This window comes from Ptiloglossa arizonensis, chromosome 6 (assembly GCF_051014685.1).
Source record: "Ptiloglossa arizonensis isolate GNS036 chromosome 6, iyPtiAriz1_principal, whole genome shotgun sequence".
Taxonomy (NCBI): domain Eukaryota; kingdom Metazoa; phylum Arthropoda; class Insecta; order Hymenoptera; family Colletidae; genus Ptiloglossa; species Ptiloglossa arizonensis.
Genome location: NC_135053.1, coordinates 1,896,479 through 1,904,426, shown reverse-complemented (window position 1 = coordinate 1,904,426; position 7,948 = coordinate 1,896,479). Strand labels below are relative to the sequence as shown.

Sequence of the window (7,948 nt, the reverse complement as noted above, 5' to 3'; positions counted from 1 at the left end):
CGACGTGTAAAACGATTCGTATATCGAACTCGACGTAAATCAAAATTCAATCCCCGTTCCGCGTCATCGAAACCAACGGGAATCGCACATCCCTCGAAAACGTAACCCTTTGAAACTCCACCTAACTCGAACGGTTCAATGCTCGAGGGATATTTCATGGAACTCGATTCCACGAGTTCTTCGATCTCGCGCCGCTTTCGATCGTCCAAGAGACGTGGAAACGAAGAGGAATAATTCTATCGGTCGGTGTTCCGAAACGAGAGAACTCGGATCCGGGAACAAAGCACGGCAAATGGCGGAAACTGGGCGACTTACTTTATCGTGGTCAATTCAAAGTATCCAGATGTGCGAACGGGTACTGGTGACCCATGGATGGTGGCGGTTGTCGTCCGATCCGTGAGCACGTGCAACGGTCGGCTGCTTCCGCGCGACTGAAACGGAGCCGCGCTACTCAGGAACACTCGAGCCAAACCACCAAAGACTGCTCGTTACTTGCTGCTACTTTGCTAGGCTGCCCGGTGCGACCGTGTCTTTCTTGGCTTTTCTCCGACGCTCGACGAGCCGAACCGAACCGACCGCTTGGTGGCCCCTGAATTTCGTCCGCGTCGGAACGAGACGAGCTCGGGGTCGTCGGAGACGTTCAACCGGCGGCTACCTATCTGCTTCCGGAAAACCGGAAGCAAGTCACGGTCAAAGGTTCTGCAAATTTGATCTGGCATGCGCGGCGTGTACCCGTGACGAGAATCCTCGGGATTTACACGTTTCGGCCGCGGAGATAAGAAACAAATCGAGGAGTATTTTCCATTTCCCTTGGTAAACCATTCAAGATAGATGGTACGGTTTTGGAGGGAACGACCATATATTTTTATTCCTCAACAGCGTACCAACTGAAAGAAATATCTCGTAGATCTTTTCCGTATCGGAAGTTTCCGGGCGATTTTTTGATCGTTTATCTTGAACAAACACGCAAGGATCGTAGTATGGTGAACACGTAGTATATGCGTTCACGTTTACATTAATTATTTTCCGTTCCGATATTGTTTCTTTGTGTTTGTTTCAGATCGATTGTTTGCCGAAAGTGACTTCCGAGGTTGCAGAAGTTTAAAAACAATTTTCTTTTGTGTATATTTTCGATAAATAGAAATAACACGTACACATAATTGTGTATGCAACTATGATTGTTGGTGTTTCTTACATTGATATTCTTAAGTGGTACTTTATACGTTCTTGATCCGGGTACGAAGGTAATATGATTTAATCCTGTAATGGGTACGAGATAATCAAATTTAGTTTGCGTCGTCTTCAGAAATGAAAGAAACAAATGGCCCAAGGACAAAGCAATTGTAAATAAATTACAAACGAAGAATCAAGATTTGAAGCAAAATCGAACGGTATCGAACGATGAAAACAAATTTAACGACATCCGCATTATGTAATATATATTTAAACCTAGTTTTATTTTCAGTTTTTATTTACACATTATGCGCTTAAAATTTTTCTCAACTTTTAAAAGTAACGTCTTTCGTTTCAAATTTTGATTCTTTGTTTATCATTTGTTTAAAATTGATTTGCACTTTGGTCGTTTATTTGTTTCATATTTTAAGATCATCCAAAACCTAAGGATACAAACGAAAAATATACAAGCTCGGTTGAGGTCAACAACTACGATCGATTAAATTTATTTATTTAATTCGTATTGTTGTGCGGATAATTTCCAACGAAGAAAGTAATATTTAATTTCAACGTCGCAAAAGTGTTCCTTTTTTTACGAGCATCCGAATCGATCACTTTCTACCGTTGTCCTTTACCGGTGTGTTCAACGCATCGGAACTAAAGTAAGTATCCAAACAAACATTGCTTCACGAACCTTTCGTTTCTGACATACAGCTACTTTAAGTTTAAGCACAGACTGTGCCAACGGGTAAGCAATTTTTAAACAATCGCACGATTGTGCGGTATCAAAGCAAAGTCACAAAATGTACAACTGTATTCAACGCCTCCGAACATTTCGATTATACTAATCTGACCAAAAATTTTTTTAATCGAACATTTGATTTTACCCCAGAAATACATACGACTTTTGCGTTCTTTTCGTAAAGACGTATAACTTAAAAAATTTCTTTTAACGAAGACTTCTTCACTTTTTGAATCTGTTTTAGAAAAATGATGAAGCGTTAACTAATATCCTAAGCTCGGATTCTGAAGAAAATTTAAAATTAGAATACTTCCGCAGTAAGGATTTAATCGCCTTTCGCTTTAATAAAATTTTTAACGAAGAGACAATCGATTTACAACGATTTAAAATCCTTCCTTAAGTTTCTTAGATTTCACTGTAATAACTATTTATTAACTGCTTCTTCGGGAACATTCAAACTTTTCTTACTAGAGTTTCCATATATTTATACACCGACAAAAAGTAACGAGACTATAATTCAACGAACAAAGTATTTTTTCATGCGAAAGTTGTGTACGATTATACTTCATAATTATGGTAAAATAAAATTCTCAAGAAAATCTATTTACTTGTAGAGAGTCGCTGATGACAATCGTTCCGAGCAAATAATCGATAAATCCCCAATCGTCCTTAATTTTTCCGAAAAACTTGTCACACTTTCTATAGTTTAAGCGTTACACGGAGACCAGAATTTCTGAATCAGCAGAGCGGTGAGAAAAAAGATGAAAAGTGAATCAATTTCATTTTTACGAAGAAGTACAGCTAAAACTATAAAATCTACAATCGTTGAAGATTCGTCGATTGCGTATGTACGGCGACAACTTTGGGTTTACGGACATTCAGCGAAACTGAATTGTATCCGTACAATGATTGTACTTCGACTTTCTCAGAAATCCTTTTTGCTTGTTCACGGAGCTATTGCCTGTGAAATAATTGTGCGATTACCACTTTGCGTGCATAGTGAATCCAAATTCCTATTGCGTCTTTATTGTACGCAATTATGATACCGTATTGTCAACATGCCATTATATATGTTTTCATTAAAATTCTTCGAATTGGCAGACTATGATATCCATAAAAATTTCCCGAAGGTAGAAAAAAAAATAGATTATAACGCAACTATATAATTATTATTGTACAATGGATCGTCGTTCTCTACGATTTTCTTATTTTTCTTGTGTAAGAAAAATTCTACAAACCAGTTTTCCATCGTTTTTTCCTTCCTAGCTAGTTTCATCGAAAAATGTCGAAGAACAGAGGACTGTACCGATCAACCATCAAAATTTATCGATTATCCACACGGTCTACGAATTGTTCAACCGTACCTTCTCGTACAACAGAGACCATAAATGGAAACGAGGTCGTACGTGTATATAAAATTTTTATGGGCACGGAACGACCTTAAACTCAACCAGCCATGGACGAATGCATAATATACCTGTACATGACATGTTTTGTTAATCCCGAGACATCGATTCCTACATTATCAAAGTTTAACGAACGCTCTTGAGAAAGACTAAACAGAACGAGACACAATAGAACGATATAACGATATAACGAAATACACATGGAATGTTAATACGAATAGACAAATATACAGAATGGTTCACATAGAGCGTAACGAGCTGTTTTTTTTTTTTTTTCGAAAACTACTGGATACAACGATACAATTCCTTCTTTCGTAGGATCTTTGGGGATGACCATCCCATAATAGGTCTATTATGTGACGTACGAAACATTGCAATTGAACATCTCAAGGAAGTAAAGAGATGCAACCCTCCATTTTTTTTTTTTTTTTAAGAAAACGACGTGTGAATCTTTGCATTTGTGGATAGCTCGGCTAAAAACAAATAACATTTATTCGAAACGACGCGTTATTGCTTGCCACGCGTAATTTAAGGGATTCGATAAAAGGAAGTGTTTTAATTAATGTCTTCCGACGAACCCCTTGAACACTATTTATCGTTCTATCTTTTAAATCGTACCTAGTAAAAAGAAAATGGTTCGAACGAATATTATTTATTTTTAAATAAGCTGTTCAAAAATGCAAAAATCTATTTGCATTGTTCAATTTCAAAAAATTACACTCCACCTATCCCCTTTTCCCCTGTATCCCTGGAAAGAAACAAAGAAGTTTTAAGTAATACTTTTACTCTTTGTTGTAGTATTACAACAAAGTAATACTTTTCGAAAAATTAGCTCGAAACACTTCGCGTGAACCGCCCTGTATATATTATCCTCTCTCTTTGTATCATACGTAACAGTTGGCATGCCGACGATCATTTTTATAATGTATTGGACACCAAGACCATTGTACATTTCTTGAGTCATATCTCAAATATCCTACTAGCGTTCTATAACATAAATCATTTAAATAATCCAAGCGATAGATCAGTTACAAGTAAAAAATCGATCGATTTTAAGATTTTCTCACTTAAATTAACTAAGAGAACTAAACTGATCTTACATTTATTACTCTATTACTTCTATATATATAGAATATATTTATTTGAAAAGCTAGATAATAAAAATTAATTTTCTCTTTGTTCGATCTTCGTTCCACGTTCCAAAACTCCAAAAAGAATCTTTCAACGTGAATTGGTTATACGTCCTATGTTTTCGTTAGTTTTTTTTTTTTATGTTAGCGTAGATCAGCTTTCGGTGATTATCTGACGAAGATAATTGCACAGATCTGATGAACTGCTATCACAAAGAACTTTATCTATACTACCAATACCTATGAGGGATCAACAGATTTACTTTATACTCGTTATCAACTTACACTGAACTCGGTGAAAACACGCAGCGTTGTGTAGAAACTCGGGAAAAAAACGAGGACTTTTAACAAGTAGCGTATTGCAAACAGCAATAAATGACCACAGTTGCTTTAAGGATTAACACGAACGTTATAATTTCAGATGATAATTCCTTGAGAAATCATGCTTGTTTCGCACCATCACATCTTGCCATTGATAACTCCGTATTCTGACTTCTACTTTTTACCTTCGATTCGTTTTTACACGACAGTTCTCGGGCTGGTTCTTTTCCATTCTATCGAAAAATCTTCCAAACCGTATGTCCTTTACGAATAACAATCTTGTACGCACAATAAAGGAAGAAGGAAACATACGATTCTCTCTTTCTGTGAATCATGGAAGTATCCCCTAATTTTCCATCGCAAGGACTCCTTTTTTCCAGAGTTACTATATATTTTAATCTTTTGTGTCTCGGCACGTTTCAAAATTTCCACTCCGATAACGCAAACAACATTGAAACGATTAATATTAAATCTCTTCGACTCCTGCAATCGAATTTTATATTTATACAAACGCGCTTTAACTTTGCTATTTCACTGGAAAACAGAGTATGGCCATACGCGAGATGTTTCATTAAATACGCGAATTCAAAAAGGTCGCGAGTTTAAAAATGAACTTGAGATATATTTAAATAAACAAATATTTGTATGAACGTTTACCCTGTCCGCATACTTTTCGAATTATTATCATTTCCTCTTCACATTATTCGTTATATTGATTGGTATTATTGGTATTGATAAAAATCGATACGTCCGTGTTTAAAAACAGAGTGTGCTCGCAACGTTTTGTATAACTCGATTGTTTAAAAAGCAGAACTGAGGTTAAACATTTTACAGATAACGCGATACTACTGAAAGAAATCGAACGTAAAACTATTATATTCGGAATGCAATTATTAAATATTCTGATACACTACTATCGTAAACAATTTTTCCAAAATGTTGTACACGAGGAACAACGAGAGAAATCCGTGTTCTATTTTGAACAAAAAAATACAAGTACATATTGCACCTGAGTATATATACATAGATCTCGTTAAACTGTCCGTCATTTTTCCTCCAATTCTCCCCTCGAAAGAAGCCGTAACTCGTCTCAATTTCTAGAATCACCCTGTACATTGCTGATAGCGTATAATCATTGAATTCCTGAACTGTTCTTGTCGTGGGAAATATTTCTATCTCGTAAATCAAAATGATTTAGCGAACGAACTTACATTTCGATAATATTGAAATAGTAATAAATTTATTTTAATATCCGTTTTAAACACGAGGTATTTTTGATAATAATATAAATTTTCTTCCTGCCAACGCAACGAACAAACAATTATGTAAAATATATTGCATTCTGTTTGAATTGGGCAATAATCATTTTGTCTTTTCGACCGTCGTACAATACGTAACTCGTTCGATATTAAAGAATTACTTAATAATTACCACATACTGGTATAGCTTCTATCGAAACAGACTCATCGAACGTTATCGCGTTCGATAGGAATTTAACAGGCTGTTTCGGAAGGGTCATGGAAAATTTCAACCATGATACGGACGATACTCGAAACCGTAAGTTTTCATGGAAAATTTTTCGGTTAGGGGAACCAGCTACAAACAGTGACTAACGCGACCCGTCTAAATCCCCTGTTCCCTCTGCGTTTCGTGATTTCATATGATCACCATTTCGTCAATTTCGTCGAAAACGAACAATAATTGCAATCGCGTCTGTTCCGTGACTCCTCTTTGTTTTTTACCTACGAATTTCGTTACATTACGTAAGAAATCGTGAGATATAGTAAATCACCAGCCGCGGGCCTGGATTTCGGTTTTATTTTGTGTTTTGAAGCTACTATTTAGAGAGTGGTGCCAAGATGCTCGCTCTCGGAAGAGGATCGAAAATAACTAAGCCTTTTGCTAGCTTCTGGTCACTGACCGACAAATTTTCCGACGTCCGATAATAAGGGAAACAAAGGTATCCCGTTGAAACACAATCTCGTCGTTTTTAAAACGATCTTTCCCAGTGATACGTTTCGTAATCGAGGCCAAATCGTTTCAATATACTCCATTATCCGAACAGTGTACTTCGAGCTATAAAATCACGATTTCTTTTTTATCGCTACAGATACACTTAGAATTTTCAAAACGAATGTCGTTACATTTGAGAAATGGAACAATAACGACGATAGATAAATTCTTTATCGTTTTGAAAAATTCGTAGATCCAAAAGAAATATGGATCATCTATGCTTTTAGGCGAACACTGATTTTGTATAATTTCGTCGAAAATATGTCCATAGAAAGTTCAACATCGACAAAATTGTCGCGATTGTAAGAATCAATTGTAAGGATTACAGGACTCATTGGTAAGATTTATATAGCAGATATTGCCTTAAACGTAACGCTATAGTCGTCCAAAGAATATCTACTCAAACGAATTATGTACTAATAAACTATCGAGTATCTAGTAACTGTCCCAACGATTGTTAACACTGGTCAACGGCCAATATGTATTCTTTGTCCGAGCAATCGATTCTGGTCCCTATTATAATCCCAATTATGGAAATAAATAGGGAACGGAATCGGTTTCAAATAACGATCGCCATTAACACGTGTGTGTGTATAGTGATCCGGATCACGGCAATTTCTGGAATTAGTTAAATTGTAAAGGTCGATGTATGTCTTTCACTGTACGTATGATATGAAAAAAACCAACAAATCATACTACAGACTGTTATTTCTGCATAGTAATCTCGCTTCAACATGGAATTACGAAGAGAAAACAGAGTACAATGACATATCCTAATATACCCTCTGATCTTCACCCAGTACCACACGGATATTGCTTGTTCCTAAACCTCCGGCAGAATACGATCTGAGATCGAACGATGAAGAAGAAGCCACAAGCAAGTCTCTAGAATCAAAACCATGTATGTAGGTAGTTCGCATGATTCTAACTTTACTGTCGTTTTATCGCAACCATATGAAATAAATCAAGACGAATTAAGTGATCTGATAAGAGATTTAGATCTTTCCAAAAGTAAAACAGAAATAGTATGGGAAAAGAAAATTATAAACATTACCTTTAAAACAGGATCTGCTTGATAAGACTTACCGATAATTTCAACTAGTAAATCCGAAACGAGATACAGTAATATTGCTTTTTGTACCAAAAGTGTTACTTATTAAACA

General features: G+C 36.1%; 1 protein-coding gene across 5 annotated transcripts in view; it reads right to left on the bottom strand.

Moving 5' to 3' along the window:
• Positions 1 to 519, bottom strand: part of LOC143148101 (proton-coupled amino acid transporter 2) — a 45,853-nt gene extending 45,334 nt beyond the window's left edge. For 4 of the 5 annotated variants that reach the window (XR_012992399.1, XM_076314026.1, XM_076314028.1 and 1 more), the window contains exon 1: positions 316 to 515. The gene's annotated coding sequence lies outside the window, so the exon portion shown is untranslated. Of the gene's footprint in view, positions 1 to 315 lie in introns of all 5 variants that reach the window. The other variant, XM_076314031.1, reaches the window with a different exon arrangement.
• Positions 520 to 7,948: the final 7,429 nt, after the last annotated feature.